Source organism: Schistocerca serialis, chromosome 1 (assembly GCF_023864345.2).
Source record: "Schistocerca serialis cubense isolate TAMUIC-IGC-003099 chromosome 1, iqSchSeri2.2, whole genome shotgun sequence".
NCBI lineage: Eukaryota > Metazoa > Arthropoda > Insecta > Orthoptera > Acrididae > Schistocerca > Schistocerca serialis.
Window position 1 is genome coordinate 562128255 of NC_064638.1, and position 18283 is coordinate 562146537.

The 18283-nt window shown below is 43.0% G+C and overlaps 1 protein-coding gene across 1 annotated transcript in view; it reads right to left on the reverse strand.

Annotated features, from left to right (window-relative positions):
* Positions 1-18283, reverse strand: part of LOC126475674 (U7 snRNA-associated Sm-like protein LSm10) — a 54995-nt gene that overhangs the window by 469 nt on the left and 36243 nt on the right. The gene's annotated exons all lie outside the window — the stretch shown is intronic.

The window sequence follows — 18283 nt, forward strand, 5'->3', positions numbered from 1 at the left end:
TATTGAATTATATGAATAAAACTGTCATAACTTCTGAACGGTTGGCACTAGGACGTTCAAACAGCACAGTTTTCTGCAGGGCGTGATGGGAATTAGTATGCGCGTGATGGTTTGGTTTAGCAATGAAGCCCAGTTTCATTTGGATAGATTCATCAATGAAAAATTGGCGCATTTGGAAACTGAGAATCTGCATTTTGTGTTCGAGAAGTCTTTTCACTCTCAAACAGAATAATCGGTGTGATATTCCTTGACATCACAATGACTACCAAACAATACATGAAGGTTTTGGATGATAATGGAGATGAAATTATCTGAAGTGGATGTGGTTCATGCAAGACAAAGCTTGACCTCATCGAAGCAGGAGAGTGTTTGATGTCCGGGAGGAACACTTTGGGAACCGCTTTCTGGTTCTGGGGTACCCAGAGGCCACTGATATGGGCCTTTATTGGCTGCCATTTTCTCCAGATCTGAACACATGAGACTCCTTCTCCGGGGGCTTTATTAAAGACAAGGTGAACAGCAATAACCCCCAAAACCATTGCTGAGCTGTCAACAGCCATTCAAGAGGTCATCATGGCATCAATGTTCTGACACTTCAAAGGATCATGCAGAATTTTACCATCCATCTGCACCTCATCATCACATCAAACATGTCATAACCAAAATCCAAATATCTATATTGATATTTAAATGTTGAATTAAGTGTGTGCACACCATAGTTTGTAAGTAATTTATGTTTTTTTTTTCATGTGGTTCAATAATTGTCACCCTGTAAAAGGTGTGACAGAGATGAAATAATAATGTTGATTTTGGGGCACTCAATAGCATGGTTATAAGCAAGTGAATGTAAGAATTCAATAAAACAAACAAAATCACTACTCGCAAGAAATTTTACAGTGATGATTTTCTATGGACATGATAGCATCTTTTTAGAGAACAATTGGCTGTATCAATACTTAAACATTTAGGAAAGCAAGGAAGTCTGCCCTCAGAGCAAGATCTGTGGGTACAACCACTCCCAGCCCCCATCAATGGCAACACTGCCTGTTCTAATGATATCACAAGTTGGCATCACTCCAAAATGTTCAGACCTTTTAGTTAGCCTTGCAGAAAGGGGGGAGGGGGACAGCACCTGCTCCAGCCTCTATTCACAAACTCAATGTTCCAGCAAAAGGCATTTTCATACTTAGATCCTGAATGGTTTTTCTGTTTGTTTCCCATTTATTAACAGCCACTAAAAAGAAGGATTAGCGACTTTACTTCTGGTACTGGCAGGACCTTCGGAGCAACTCTCAACAAGAGAGAACACCATATTATTAAGATAGGTGGCTTGCCAGGGTCACTACCGGTTGCATAACTTAGGTAACAGGTGGCCTAAGCATACTTCAACTTTGCTATCATATCGCCACTCCCATTCACTCCCAGCTTGTTGGTTGTCATGCCCACAAAGAAAGCGGCACAGTAAATGCAGCTTAGCTTGTAGATTACATGACTGCTTCCACAGGTATCCCTGCCATTGTAGGATAAGAGATAGCTGTTGACAGGACTGGAGTAGGAAGTGGAGGTGGTGCTGATGGGGTGGGAGGATGTATGGGACAGTTCTTGCATCTAGGTCTATTTCAGAGACATGAGGCAAGAAGCTGGAAGCAGGGATGGACAAGAATATTGCATAGGTTCGTGGGTGATGGAATACCATTGCGGGAGATGTGGGAAGGACAGTGGGTATGATATTGCTCATTTCACAGTACGATGAGAGGTAGTGAAAACCCTTGTGGAGATTGTGATTTAATTGCTCTGGTCCTGGGTGGTACTGAGTCAAGAGGGGAGTGTTCCTTCGTGGCCTGATGTGGGAGGTTGGTATGTGAAGGCCTCAGTGGTTGATTGACTGATTGATTAACTGAGAGGGGTTATGGGACTAAACAGCGAGGTCATCAGTCCTGCGATTCTGAAGCGAGTCGCAGAAGTAAGAGTGTCTGCAAATAGTGGAAGGATCCAGTCATGGGAGTCAAATTATAAAATACTGATCATTAAACACACACAGTAAAGGCATAAAAGGTGAGACCAATTCCAAAAACTGGAAAAAGGTGGGGCCACAGACCGAGAAGACTGTAAAAGAAGTCCCAACCACTACCAATCTGCCCCTGCTCTTAGATTAAACTAGAACCTTATATCTGGCAATAAAAACCACTTTCAAGGATGAAACTGAGGACCAGTTCAACCATCCGTGGATCGTCTGCTAATATTAAATTTAACGAATCGGGAAGACTATACTTAACACGAAAGGCTGAAAGAAGGGGACATTTCACCAATCTGTGAGATATCGTCAGTCTGGCTCCACAACCACACTGTGCGGGTGGGTCATTACATAGGAGGAAACAATGAGTGAGTTGGGTATGACCAACACATAAACGGCATAAAACAGTGGATTCCTTCTGAGAGGAACAGAAGGAAGAGTGCCAAACTGCAGTAGACTCCTTGATTGAGTGGAAATTATTACTATGAGCTGTAGCACTCCAGATGGCATTCCACTTTTGGGCAAAGAGAGATTTGATGTAGATCTGCATATCCGCAGCTGGAATCATGAAAAGAAATGGAGGGGGGGGGGGGGTATCTGCTTCTCTAGCCAAACTGTCAGCCAGTTCATTACCTGGGATGCCCTCATGACTTGGGACCCAGAGAAAGATGACTGAACAGGTGGAACGCTCAAGGGCAGAGAGGTAGTCATGGACAGCAGAGACCAAAGGGTGACGAGAATAGCATCAGTCGATAGCTTGCAGCCTGCTCATGGAGTCTGAACAAATTAAAACACTTTAGAGGGATGCCTGAGAAAGAAAAAGGAGGGCCCTATGAATGGCTAGAAGCTCTTCTGTGAAGACGCTACATGATCATGGCAATAAATGGTGTTTGAAGCCAGTAGGAAACATAAAAGCGTATCCCACCTGCTCGGTTGTCTTAGAACCATTAGTGTAAAAGATGGTGGCACTCTGGAACTCGGCAAGGATGGCACAAACAGTATTGTAAGGTGCTTAGAAATGTTGTTAGGAACACAAAGAGCATGTGGTAATGCATGTAGAATAGCTAATTCACAGAATAAAATTAAAACCATATGGTCAGTTGAAAAGGAAGTGTCTGGTCGGCATCACAAGGTCGATGACAAAAGTCAGTTCGTAGTAAAAATATTTTTGTTACTGGTAAATAAGATATATGTACAGCATTTAACAATCTTTTTCTGAGCAATGCTGGTGAATTAAATAAAAATTTAGTTTCTACAAGGAATCATATAACTTTCTTGGCAAATGCCTTTCCGAAATTGATGTCTGAAATATTCCTCTGTGATATAGACAAGGGGGAGATTGAGTCAATAATTAAATCACTGAAGACTAAGGACTCTCGTGGTTATGATGGAGTGCCTAGCAGAATGTTAAAGTATTCTGCTGCACATGTTAGCCCTGTATTTAGCCATATTTGTAATTTTTCCTTTAGGAATTGTCAGTTTCCTGAACGATTGAAGTACTCAGTAGTAAAGCCGCTTTATAAAAGGGAGAAAGGGATAATGTAGACAATTTTAGACCACTTTCTACGCCATCAATATTTGCTATAGTTATTGAAGAGGCTGTGTTAGTAAGGATAATTGGTAATTTTATATCATACAATTTGGTATCAAATGTACAGTTTGGCTTTAGTAGTCATTTAACAACTGAAAATGCTATATTCTCTTTTCTCTGTGAGACATTGGATGGATTAAACAAAAGGTTTCGAATGCTAGGTGTATTTTTTGATTTAACTGTGTTTGATTGTGTTGGTCACAAAATATTGCTCCAGAAGTTGGACTGTTACGGAATATGAGGAGTAACTCACAATTGGTTCACCTCTTACTTTAGCAACAGACAGCAAAAGGCCATCATTCACGATGTTGAAAATGGCTGTGACGTGGGGTCTGAGTGGGGTACGGTCAAGTGGGGGGTGCCCCAGGGATCAATGTTCGGGCCACTCTGGTTCCTTATTTATACAGGGTGTCTCACCTAACTCTGCCACCTCAAATATCTCTGGAACAACAATAGATATTCGAAAACAGTTTTCACCAGCATGAACGTACAGCAGGGGATTAGGAAACCAAATACTATGCAAAACTTTAAAACTTAAACAAATATAGTTTTCAACAGAAACTTGCGTATTTTTTAATGGACAACCCCTATTATTTCATATGCAATCTATAGCATGAAAAATCACAAAAATAATGGTGTTGGTTGCATCACAATATGTCAATTATATCCTGAGAAATTGCGAAACGAAGTTGACACTTAAAATAAATGAAGTGCACGCACAATGGGAAGGTATGCACAATCCACAAAAATGAACAAGTTATGTTTTTCAAATTGTAAATGTATGTTTATTCTAGCGAAATGACAACTAGAGCTACAATTAGAAATAACACACTTGAATTCACTTTGCTTAATACATTTACTAGTGCCCTGTCACCCACAGAAACTGTATTATTGTGCATTACATCCAGCATAGAAAATACAGCCACATCTTGACCAATAAAACTGTGTTACATCAACATATGTTTGAAGTGCCCTCCGTTTGCATCAATACACATTTGCAGACGGGTAACGAGAGAGAGTTGCACAGACTGTAGCATTTCTAGAGATATTGCCGCACACACTGCAGTAATACAATGTTGCATATCATCTACTGTCACTGGGGGTTCTTGAAACACCGTCTCTCACTGCGCCCCAGAGAATGGCGTCAAGTTGGAGGACCATGCTGGCCATTGCACAGTTGCTCCCCACCCCATCCATCTATTTGGAAATGTCGCATCTAGAACGTCTCTGGAACTTTTGTATTGTGTGCGGGACACCCATCATGTTGGAAACACATTGATAGAAGAGTTTCCAGTCCTAGATGCGCCATGAGGAGTGCTAGTGTGTGTTGAAGAAATGACGCATATCACTGTCCATTCAATGTTCCACGGTAAAAATAGGGACCTACAATAAAGTTAGCAATCGCACCACACCAAACATCGACACTCCACTGTCACTGATCAGCAACTTGGCGAATCCAGTGGGGATTTTGCATGGACCAGTAGTGCATGTTCTGCAGATTCACAATGATCTGTAAATGAAGCCTCGTCCGTAAACAACAAATTGCTTACGAACCTGGATTACCATGCAACTGCTGTAGTGCAAAACGACAGAATGCAATGCGGGATTCAAAGTCATTCCCATACAGTTCTTAGTGCAGTGAGATATGGAACGGATGAAACCGATGCCGATGCAATATTCTGCACACACTACTGTGGCTTATTCCTACACCTAGTGCAATTTCTCGTACACCCACCTGAGGACTGTGTACTACAGCAGCCAGAACAACAATTTCATTTCCACTGCCCGTCGCTGGCATTGTATGTTGACATTTTGTGGGAGCCCAGCTTCCTGTTTCCGTGAGTGTCTTGCAGATGTTGCCAATATTTCAACATGACGGACACCGCCAATCTGGGTAGCATACAGTGTCACAGCTGCAGTTGCATTTCTGTGACATTCACCGTAAATTTAAATAATATCTAGTTTTTCTTCATTACTGAAGGCCGGCATAGCAATTAGATGATGGCAAATGTAACAAGCCACAAGAAAACAGGTTTTAATATGGCAACGTATGTGAATTACATTACAGTATGAGAGCAGTTCAGCAGACCCGATTAGGAGACACTTGTACTCTAAAGGTAGAGCGTGCCGTGGAGATATCAGTATTTTTACGGTAGGATATAGGTGCCAGTGCAGGCAACCCCTGCTCTGAGCACAGTACTACATGCAATGCATGTGACACCGTTGCTACCCTTTAAAAAGCCACATATTTCACAACTTATGAGTTTTAGAAACATGAAACCAAGTGTGTTTGTACTAATTGTACCTCTAGTTGTCATTTCGCAACAATAAACATTATGAACAGGACATCCACCATTTGACAAATTATAAGAGGTGGACCAGTTCAAGTAAGGTACAGCTCAAGAAGTGGCTAAACTATCCCACTTTAGGAATGCCATCAATGAAATATGGCCAATGATGTATTGTCATACAATACCACACCATACATTACCACTCCAATGACGTAGTACGTCAATCACATCACGACTACTGGCAGCGTGAGGTGCACACTTGAGTCTCAGGACGTGCGCTAGCTGTGCACTTCATTTATTTCCAGCGTCAACTTCACTTTGCAATTTCTTAGGATGTAACTGATGTATTGCGCTGCAACCAACACCATTATTTTTGTGATTTTTCATGCTATTGATTGCATATGAAATAATAGGCAGTGTCCATTTAAAAATACACAAGTCTGTGTTGAAAATAGTATTTGCTTATGTTTTAAAATTTCGCGTAGTATTTGGTTTCCTAGCCCCCTGCCGTATGTTCATGTTGGTGAAAACTATTTTTGAATACCTATTGTTGTTCCAAAGATATTTGAGGTGGCAGAGTTAGACATCCTGTATAAATGATATGCCCTCTAGTATTATGGGTAACTATAAAATATTTCTGTTTGCTGATGACTCTAGCTTGGTAGTAAAGGATGTTATGTGCAACATTAGCTTGGTTTCAAATAGTGCAGTTCATGACCTAAGTTCATGGCTTGTAGAAAATAAACTAACGCTAAATCACAGTAAGGCTCCGTTTTTACAGTTTCTAACACACAATTCAACAAAACCAGACGTTTTAATTTCACAGAATGGGCATACGATCAGTGAAACTGAACAGTTCAAATTTCTAGGTGTTCAGATAGATAGTAAACTGTCATGGAAACCCCACATTCAGGATCTTCAGGATTTGGATCGGACTTCCCTAACTCCTGTGCAGAAAGGTGTGCAGTATACTGCTGCATCAAGTTTCAATAAGCTGCCACTCAAAATCAAAAATCTTAGCAGTAATCCACGTGCTTTCAAATCAAAACTGAAGAGTTTCCTCATGGGTCACTCCTATTCCGTCGAGGAGTTCCTCGAAAAATTAAGCTGATTCTTGTTGCATTGTTGATTGCATTTACTTAAACTTATGGGCTGACTTTTTTCAGGTTCATAAACATTTTATTTTTATGTGTTATTACTTTTATGTTGCAATTTCATGTACTGACACATTCCATGACCTTGGAGACTTGCTTCTCAATTTGGTTCTACGGAACTTGAAGTGTAAATAAATAAAAATAAAGACACCGGAAAACCATAGGAGTGACACAGACCTTAGGACCCTGCAATAGATTGGTCCTAATCCATGATCTAGGCACCATCCAATTGGGAGAGGGGGGTATGGGAGGAAAGACATGGGGTGCAGTCCAGTGAGTGGAGATGGAGATCCCGACAGAGGGAAGTGAGACGCATGCCAACCGACAATCCCATGCGTAGGCAGGTGTTAGGAGTGAGACATCCCTCATTGGCGAAGAGAACAGGGTACATAGGATGCTCAGGGTATTAGCAATTGGTGATTGCGTAAGAAACAAAGAGTTGGCTCTGTCGGATGTATAGAGGGGGAATCCCCACTTCTGTGAGGAGACTATCAACAGGACTAGTACAGAAGGCACCAATAGCCAGATGCACCACACAATGTTGGACAGGGTCAAGGAGTTTCAAAGTTGCAGGACAAGATGATAAAGATGGAGACGAGTGGAACGGTCTGCACCCCAAGATGTGTGGGCCAGGAGGCAGACAGCATTAAGCTTCTGCACACATGTAGTCTTTAGGTGGCGAATGTGGGGGCAGCCATGTCAACTTGTTATCAAAAATAAGGCCCAAGAAATGGGACTGTGCTACAACATCGAAGAGCTGGTTGCCTAAATAAAGTTCTGGATCGGGGTGTACTGTGGGTCGACGACAAAAATGCATAACCCGCATTTTGGAGGGAGAAAACTGGAAGCCATGGGCGATGACGCATGCAGAGGCCCGCTGGATGGCACCTTGGAGCTGGCATTCGGCAGATGCTATAGAGTGGCAGCTGCACCAGATGCAAAAATCATCAACATACAATGCCAGGGTAACCAGAGGCCCAACAGAGGTCACAAGCCCAGTGACGGCAATGGGGAAGAGTGTGACACTTACCACAGAACCCTGTGGGATACCATTCTTCTGAATTTTAAGGGTGCTGAGTGAAGTGCCAAGTCGAACCCGGAAGAGCTGGTGAGATAAAAACTTGTGGATAAAAATCAGAAGGGGGCCACAGAAGCCCCAGTCATGGAGGGTAACTAAAATTTGATTGTGCCAAGCCATGTCATATGCCTTATGTAGGTCAAAGAAGATCGCGAAAAGGTGCCGGCGTTGAGTAAAAGCCTGTCGGAAGGCCAATTCCAACCAGAGTAAATGGTCATTTGGAGATCGCCCTGCCTGGAAGCCATGCTGATATGGGGACAAAAGGCCTCAAGATTCGAGTACCCAACATAATCTGAAGCTGACTATCCTTTTGAGCAAATTACAAAGTACATTCATCAGGCTAATAGGGCGGTAGCTGTCTAGAGACATTGGCTTTTTCCTGAGCTTAAGGATGGGGTAACTATACTGTCTCACGATTGTGATGGAAAAGCATCTGTGAGCCAAATATGGTTGGAGACCCTGAGGAGCTGTTGCCTCTGGTGAACGTCCAAGTGTTGGATGGAATCCAGGCCTGAGGCTGTGTCTTGTGGAGAGCTAAGAGCCTGCACCAATTCCCATTCAAAGAGGGGTGCATTATAGGGCTCAACGAGGTGCAGGATGAAACGGAGGGAGGTCTGTTCAACTCTGCCGGAGAAAGGTAGTAGGGTAGGAAGAGGATGACTATCCCGTCGCAAAGTGTGTCTTGAGGTGTTATACAAGGACCAATGGATCAGGGCACAGAGCACCTTGGAGGTTCACACCCTGGACAGTTGACTGTCATTGGCGGCTCAGAAGGCTACGGAGCTTGGACCAAACCTGCAATGAAGAGGCATACGTCCCCAGAGAGGAAACATAGCACTCCCAGCATTCATTTTTACTCCGCTTAATAAGGTAATGAGCCTTAGCACGGAGACGCTTAAAAGAGAGGAGGTTGGACTGTGAAGGGCGTTGCTTAAATTGCTGCAATGCCTGTCAGTGGTCCTGGACAGCGACTGCGACATCCTTGGTCCACCACAGTACTCGGCGACGATGAGGGGGACCTGTAGATAGGGGAACAGCAGTGCCAGCAGCATTCAGCTTAGTGGGAAAGATGCCTTGCACGACTACATCAATGGAATTCGAGAGGGAGGTGTCAAAGTTCACAGAAGATGTATTTAAAGGCCAACTGGCCCTGCAGAATGCCCAACGTGAGGGCCCATCTGTCTGGTGGCAGCAGGGGAATGATAGAATCACCAGAAAGTGGTCACCGTCACAAAGATCATCATAGGATGACCAATGTAGGGAAGCCACAAGGAGAGGGGAAGATATCGTGAGATTGATAGCAGAGAAGGTGCCATGAGCAGCACTGAAGTGGGTAGGGGAACCACTATTGAGGTGGCACAAATCGAGGTCCGTGATAAGTTGGTCAATTAGGATACCCCTACCCGTTGAAGTGACACTCCCCCATTGTGGATGGTGGGCACGGAAGTCCCCAAGGAGGAGAAACGGGGGTGGGAGTTGCTGGATTAAGGTAGACAGTGCAACGTAAGGAAGTGGCCTACCTGGAGGGAGGTAGACATTGCAAATTATGACTGCCAGAGTCATTTGCACTCAAACCACTATTGCTCCCACATTGGTATGTAGGGGGATCCAGTCACTACTGACATTGGAGCGAACCAGAGTGCAGACCCCACCAGATGCTACCCTGGAGCCAGCATGATTCCGACAGAATGCCTGATAACCACGAAATGTTGGAGAGTGGAGAGTCTTGAAGAACAAGACAGAACACAGAATAGGAGGAGACAAGATGTTGCATTTCTGGCAGGTGACTATAGTATCCACTGCAATTCTCCACTGGATGATCGTGTGGCAAGAGTCCAAGATAGGCATAAAGAAACTGAGGAGGTCGGGTCACTCTGTCAGTAGTCATCACTGACAAGTATGTGGTGCCATCCAAAAATAAGATGTCAGACTCACGTAGCAAGGGGGAGATGGCACCTCCAGGGGCACTGGGGGCACCTTGGCTTGGAATTTAAGTTCCTTCTTCTTCTCTTTCTGAGGTGGAGGAGGGCAGGGCATGAGGGGAGTACAGGCTTCTACAAGATCTGGAACTGAAAGAGAGAGGGTGACCTTGGGGCACACAGATGGTGCGCCTCGTGGCCGAGTGGTGGTAAGAGTCTTTTGGCATGAGAGACACTGCGGAGAGGGGTCCCAGGAGTGAGCCCAGTCACCGACAGATTTCAAACAAGGGGGGCACTTCTTCAACCAGGGAGGGTGAGTGGCTCCATGGCGGGAGGTCATGGGAACTGCAGAGAAGGGGAAGGGGAGAGAGGGATAGGACCGGGGTAAGGCTGAGGAGGAGGAGGAAATGAAGTAACAGAGGTGAAAGTTGATAGTGACACTGGATGGAGTCTCTCATGCTTTTGGCGAGCGTCAGCATAAGACAGGTGATCCACGGACTTGTAGTCTTGGATCTTCTTTTCTCTATATTTGCAGAAAGTCTGCTATTCTCTACAGATGCAGGGGCCATGGGTTGTTAGGCTGCGTGGTTGGGACTTCTTAGTATGAAGTGGATGGAAGGATTGATGAGGTTGAAAGGACCAAACTGCGAGGTCATCGATCTCTTAAGCCTGTTTGTGTCAAGCCAGGAATATGCTCCAGAGAGGAAGGACAAGAGACAAATCCAAATAGACTTGATTGTTCTGAGAGTCAAGAAAACCAAGAGATCGAAGCTAGTAGAAGTGAGAGAGATGTAAAAGGGTGAAGGTGAGAGACTTGCCTTGCCCAGAAAGCAGGGTGGAGGCCCATGGGACGTGTTATGCAACCGGGGAGACTCCCTCTGCATCTGACAGGTGCTTCCACACCCTCCATTACCACAAGGAAACTAGCCACATAACAACAATGACAAGTCTGTCAATAAATTACAGATCTAAAAGAATATGAAGAATTAAAAAGGAGGGAAGGGCAGGAGCCAGGTTGGACAACCAAGCAAGGGCCACCATGTGCCCCTTGGGTCGGAGGAGACAAAGAAGCAACCCTCCAATCGCTCAAGTGGCCGATGAGGGTAATTAGCTCTACACCAGAGAGAGGAGTAAAAACCATTTTCACAGGTATGTCCGGTAGCACCAAGGTAGTGTGTCAGCAAGTGTATGTTTTGCCTTAAGGTGGTCAAATTAGGCCAGTCCAGTAGCATATGGGCCGTCGTGAGATAGGCACCACACCAAGAGTAGGGTGGATCCTCCCATCATACAATATGGCTATGGGTCAGCCAAATGTGGTCTATGAAGCCAACAGAAAGCAGTAGATTCCCTGTGAAAAGCATGACAGGAAGACTGCAACATGGCCATGGTCTCCTTTGTAATCTGGAGAATCCAGGGCACACCAATCTCCATTCCAAGCCTCCAACAGTTGTTGGTGTAGAGTCTATCGAAGGGGCCAGTTCCAATATCTCCTTTCGCAAAGTCGGTGTCATGGTAGCCATCTTGGTCAGTCAGGACGTTTATTCCTTGGGATCCCAATGTGATCAGGTGTCCATACAAAGGTGACAGAATGTACAGTGCAGTGGTCATATTGGAGATCCTGGAGAGTCACGACAATTGGGTGTCGAGGGTAGCACTGTTCATCAGCCTGAAGACTACTCAAGGAGTCACTGCTGACTAAGAATGACTCGTCACTGCAAAAACGAAGGTGGCTGAGGGCTTGAGCAATAGCCACCAATTCTGTAATGAATACACTGCAGCAGGGACCATTGTTCACTGCATGTTGTGGTTGTGTGTGTGTGTGTGTGTGTGTGTGTGTGTGTGTGTGTGTAGGCAAAACAGGGACCATTGTTCACTGCATGTTGTGGTTGTGTGTGTGTGTGTGTGTGTGTGTGTAGGCAAAACCAGTTAATCCACCAACTGTAGAGCTGTCAGTATATACCATGTCTGAGCCTGGAAATGGGTCAAGGGCATCAGGAACAGGCTGGGAAAAGTCACAGGGTCTACTGAGAGTTTTGGTTCAAAGGAGAGATGAGAAGAGCCAACGATGGGGTACACACCATCGGGGCGCAGGCGATTTGCTGCTGACAAGGAGCAGCAGTGAGGAAGAAATGGCAAACGAAACAAGAAACATGATTCGTTCTGCAAGAAATATGTATGCAGGATCTCGGCTGATACTTAGCGGAATAATAAACAGAAGGTCGGTGAGTGAATAATATATCGCCAAAATAAACTGTGCTCTTAAAGAACAATGTGATCGTCTTGGGGCAATTTTTGTAGACCCAAACAAATTCCTATGTGAAAACTCACTAGCGAAGGATGTCTTGCATTTAAATAGACTGGGGTCTGTAACATTCAGCAGAATGTTTGCAGATGTCTGCAAAATCATTAGAAGCAAGGGAAACTAATGTGGCCTGAAAGGGGTGAAAAATCATACACTCTAGCTGGAGAAGAAAAATATAAGCACCATACAAAAAAAGACGATACTAAAGAATTTGCCCCAGAATACAGCTCACAACATGTAAACCAACAAAAGAAAAATTGCATAAAAGTACTTCATCAAAACATTCAATACTTTGGTAACAAAAAATTAGAAGCACAAGTACTCCTGAGTGAAGTAAGACCAGACATATTATGCATAAGTGAACATGGACTAACTGAAAGTAAAATACATAATGTTGCAATAAAGGGCTACAAACTAGCTATTTACTTCTGCAGATCTAAATATAAGGGTGGTGGCGTTTGTATATATATTAAAACAGGTACTCTATCAAAGAATGTAAACAGTGAAGCTGCTACATTGCCCATAGCTAGAGAAAAAGACTTTGAAGTTACTGGTATAGTGACAGAGGATTTTAGAGTGTTTTGTGCATACAGGTCACCATGTGGCAATATTAGCATCTTTCTGAAAAAAATTGCTGGCTTATTGAGAATGAATATGAAGAAAAATCTTATTATATGTGGAGACTTCAACATTGACATGGGAAAAGACACAAAAATAAGACAGGATTTTGAAGAATTGTTAATACAGCATAACATGAAAGTAACAATAACTGCACCAACAAGAGTGACTTCACAAAGTGAGACAGTTATTGACAACATAATTACTAATATGTGTAACTATGAGTCACATGTAGTTCATACAGAAATATCTGATCATCATGGACAACTAATCAGCTTTTGCAGAAGTAATGACACAGTATCAGAATCAAAACAAACAACCAAATAAATTAGGATCATCAGTGAACAAAATATCAACATCTTTAGAACAATGTTAAGTAAGGAAACCTGGAATGAAACCCTACAGGCCCAGAGTGTAAATGAAAAATATGATGCATTTATTTCAACAATTAAGTACCATTTTAATGTAGCATTTCCCAAAGTAAAGAGACAAGGAAGGCAGCAAGATCAAACACAGTGGATTACCAGTGAAATACTAGAACAGCGAAGGCAGCTTCAGGATGTGAGACGGATGGGCGAAGCTGAAAACTATAAAATGTTAAAAAGAAGTATAGAAAAACAATAAGAGAAGCCAAAGCAAGAGCAATTGAGACCACCATAACGAACTCAAAAAACAAGGCAAAGGCAGCTTGGAATGCAATCAATGCTGAAAGAAAGGAAAAAGATGGGTCAGACAAAGAAGAAGGTATTAGGTCAATTAAAATAGACAACACAGTGGTCACAGATGGTATGGAAATAGCAAACATACTGAATAATAACTATATCAGTGTAGTAAAAAACTTAAAATTTGAAAGAAATAGTCAAAAGCAGAAGGGTATTAAGGTACCAAAAAGATCATGCAGTACTATGCTCTTAAGACCAGTCACAGAAGATGAATTGCGGAAAACTATACAGAAACTGAAGTCCAAGAAATCAGCTGGAGATGATGAAATATCAAATCATGTAATAAAGCTGGTAAGTGAGGAGATCATAACACCACTGCTGAACATAGCAAACTGTTCTTTCAGAGATGCAATTTTTCCAATAGAACTGAAGATAACGAAGGTAGTGCCACTGTACAAGAAAGGGTACAAGGATGATCCCAACAACTACAGACCACTTTCACTGATATCAGGTTTCTCAAAAATCCTAGAAATGCTTATGTATACCAGATTAGTTAACTATTTGGACAAACATAAGATTCTCATACCCTCACAACATGGTTTCAGAAAGGGTAAATCTACAGAATCAGCAATTGCCAGTCTAACAGAATACATTTTACAGTCCTTAGATGAGAAAAAGGTTATCTCTGCAATGTTTCTGGATCTTTCAAAGGCATTTGACACCATTGACCATGAAATGCTGATACAAAAATTAAGCAACTATGGCATTCAAGGGCAACCAGGTGAATGGATACAATCATACTTGTGCAACCGCAAGCAGTATGTATCATTAGGAAACTCATACCAATCAGGAACCAAACCCATCAAATATGGAGTGCCGCAGAGTTCGGTAATTGTGTTTGTTAATGATATATGTGTTGAGGAGGAAGAAAAGAAAATATTGTATGCTAATGACATGACAATATTAAATAGTGACCAAAATATGGAACAGCTTGAGAGAAGAGCATACATATCTGCAAATGTCACAGCTCAATGGCTGTTGGAAAATGAACTGGTTATAAGTCTAAAAAAGACTATGTAAACAGTGTTTAAAAACAAGGAAAAGGCTGTAGACATGGATTTAGAGCTTGATGGAACAAGGCTGGAAGAAGTAGAATCTGCTAGATTCTTAGGTATTCTTGTGGATAATGAACTGAAATGGAAAAAACATTAATAATGTCTGTAAGAAACTGAGCTCTGTCATATTCTTAATGATGCAGCTATCACAGTATTCAGACAAGAACCTTCTGTGTACAGTGTATCATGGACTTTTCAAACCATACTTACAGTATGGAATGACTGTGGGGGGAAACTCAAACAAACAAGAGACAGAACGAGTGTTCACATTACAAAAAAAAAAGCAATTAGGACCATTTTAAGAAGAAAGACCTCTGAAACGTGCAGAAACTGTTTCAAGAATTTAGGTATCTTAACTTTTTCATCGTTGTATATATACAAAACAATAATGTACATCACAAAAGCTAGTGAGGACTGAATTACAAATGCTAGTGTACACACCCACAATACAAGAAGGAAGAATGAAGTACGGAGCATACCCCACCAATTGGCAATGCTAGAAAAAGGACCCCAGTACTCTGGTATCAGACTAAGAAGTCTGCCTAAAAACCTGCAAGATGTGTACTTCACAATGACTTTCCAAAGAAATTTAAAGACTATCTCATTGAAAAAGAGTTTTACAGTGTTGCAGAATACTTATGCCATTAAATTTGTATATATTGTTATTCATTATCAATTATGTAAAAATGTAAGCTAAAGGTGTAGAAAAATAAGTGATAATGAATGGTAATACTTTGACATGTCCTATATTACACGTACATTTACTGTACACAATGTAATCTTACAGGATCAAATAAAATTCAATTCAAATTCAATTCAATTCAGTGGGGAAAGATTGAATTCATAGAAGAGACTCTATATGCAAATTGCAATCGTGCCTCCAGACCTTGGGCACCATTGTGGGAGGCAGATCTCCCTACAAGGAAAAAGGACATAGTAGTTTGGATGCTCAGGGGAGCAATGAATGTGTACTGCATAGATGAGCAGCAGTTGTTTCTGTAGGGGAATGGATGCTATGCTGTTTACAGCACTGGTCAAAAAGTCAGAGCCCACAATGGCATATCGGGCTTAGCATCTGAAATGCTGAAGACAAGGCTGAACCATACACCCAGCTAAATCAAGACCCAAGGGGATCACAGCTTTGTGGTGCTACAAAAATGTTGAGTGGTCCCCCCCCCCCCCCCTCCCAAGCTGGGACAGCAAAGAGCATTAAGGTGTGACTAGCTTGTTTGCTTAGGATGGCGAAGATGGGGAAGCCACATCAATGGGGCATCAAAGACCAATCGCAAAAAACAGACTCCACCACATTGAGCATTTGATCATTGGAGTTCTGGTTGGGGATGCACAGCAACAGATATGCATGGCATATCTTCACCTTTCATATGGCACCCTGTAGTCAGCGTTCAAAGCACTCACAGTTGAGGAGCAACAGTAGATGCAAAAGTTGTCACAGCATACAGGAAGTGTGACACAGCAGTAGACCCCACAGCTGCAGCTAGTTCATTGATAGAAAAAATGGCACACTCAATACAAAGCCATCTGGGTTCCCATTCTCTTGTATATGGGGAGTACTGTGGGAAGCATCAACTTGCACCTTTAAGGTACAGAGAGGTAAGAAGTTCCAGAGAAAAATCGGAAGTTGGCGTGGAGCTTGGTACGGGCTTTTGTTGAAGTTTCGAGAATATACCTTCACCGATGAGTCAAGCAGTATATTGCTCCCTCCTACGTATATCTCGCAAAGAGACCATGAGGATAAAATCAGAGAGATTAGAGCCCACACAGAAGCATACCGACAATTCTTCTTTCCACGAACAATACGAGACTGGAATAGAAGGGAGAACTGATAGAGGTACTCAAGGTACCCTCCGCCACACACCGTCAGGTGGCTTGCGGAGTATGGATGTAGATGTAGATGTAGATGTACACCCCATTCATGGAGGCAACAAATATGTGACAATGCCATGTGGTGTCATAAGTCCTACGCAAGTTGAAGAAGACAGAGATAAGATGTTGACATCGAAAAAAAGCTGACTGAACAGCAGACTAAATTGTCAGCAGTTGAATGGCCTTGGTGAAAAACACCCCGAGAACCAAGAAACCAACACAGCTGTTGGCTTACTGTTCATTCAAGCAACATGCAGAGAACATTTATGAAGCCAAATGGGCCATAACTGTCCATCTCAAGGGGATGTTTACCTGGTTTCAGTACTGGGACAACCACACATTCTCGTCACTGAGACAGGAACTCATCCTCTTTCCAGATACGATTGAAAATGGCAAGGATGTGACATTCCCAATCCACTTATGTGTGTTTTGAGTGTTTGGCTGGGGATGCAGTCTGGTCATGGACCCTTGTCAGGGCAAAGGGCTAGGACACTAAGGAATTCCCACTCACTGCACGGAGCATTACAAGGTTCCAGGTGATGCACAGTAAATGGTAAAGGAAGTCTCTCTTTCTGATGTGAGAGGGCACAAAATGCAGGCTGATAATTCTCAGTTGCAGAGGCTTAAGTGTAACGAAAAGCAAAATGTTCAGCAACAATGTCTGGATCAGTATAGACATCACTCTTCACACAGATATCAGGTATACATGCAGGTTACTGGTGTCCACAGATGTGTTACATCTTTGCTCAAACCTGCTGAAGAGGAGTACGTGGACCAATGGTGGTAGCATATCACTCCCAGCATTCTTGTTTCTCTCATTTTATGAGGTAACAGACCTGGGCATGGAACCATTTAAAGGCATGAGGTACTTCATCAACAGATGTTGCTTATGGTGTTGAAGAGCCTGCCTGTGATATCTAATACCCATAGCGATTTCAGGGGTCCACCAAGGTACTGACTGGAGGATCCCGAGGAAGAGAAGATCACTGAATCAGCTGCCAACAGAATGTCTGCAGTTGTGCTCTGGCAAACCGTATCGATACCTCAATGCCGCGAGATGCAAAGGCCAATGGCAGTGGTGAAAGCATCCCAATCAGCTTTGGAAAGAGCCCATGCAGGTCGACGCCCAGCTAAGCAATGCCAAATGAGAGTCAAAATGATCAGAAAATGATCACTGTTACACATGGACTCTCCAATGGATGGACAGAAGAGCTGGACTGTAAATGGAAATATCAATGGGCAAATTAGGCCAATATGCTACATTGAAGTGTGAGGGAACCATCAGTATTCAAGTGTCAGAGGCCAAGCTCTGCAAGCAAGTTTTTGACAGCTTTACCATAGCCAGAAGTCATAGTTCCACCCCACAAAACATTGCAGGCATTGAAGTTACCCAATGTTAGGGAGGGTGAAGGGAGCTGAGAAAACACTACAGACAAAGTGTTCTGGGACATTTCATTGTTGGGTGGGAGATACACATTACACACAGCACACTTCAGAGCTGTCTTCACACAAACAGTCACAGCCTGCAAAGTCATATTGAGTGGCACATGTTTGGTGTGGACAGAGTCCAGAACATATGTGCAAACATCACCCGATGCTCTTTCACAGTCAGTGATTTTTCAAATAGCCCCAATAGCTGTGGAGGGTAGGGGTCT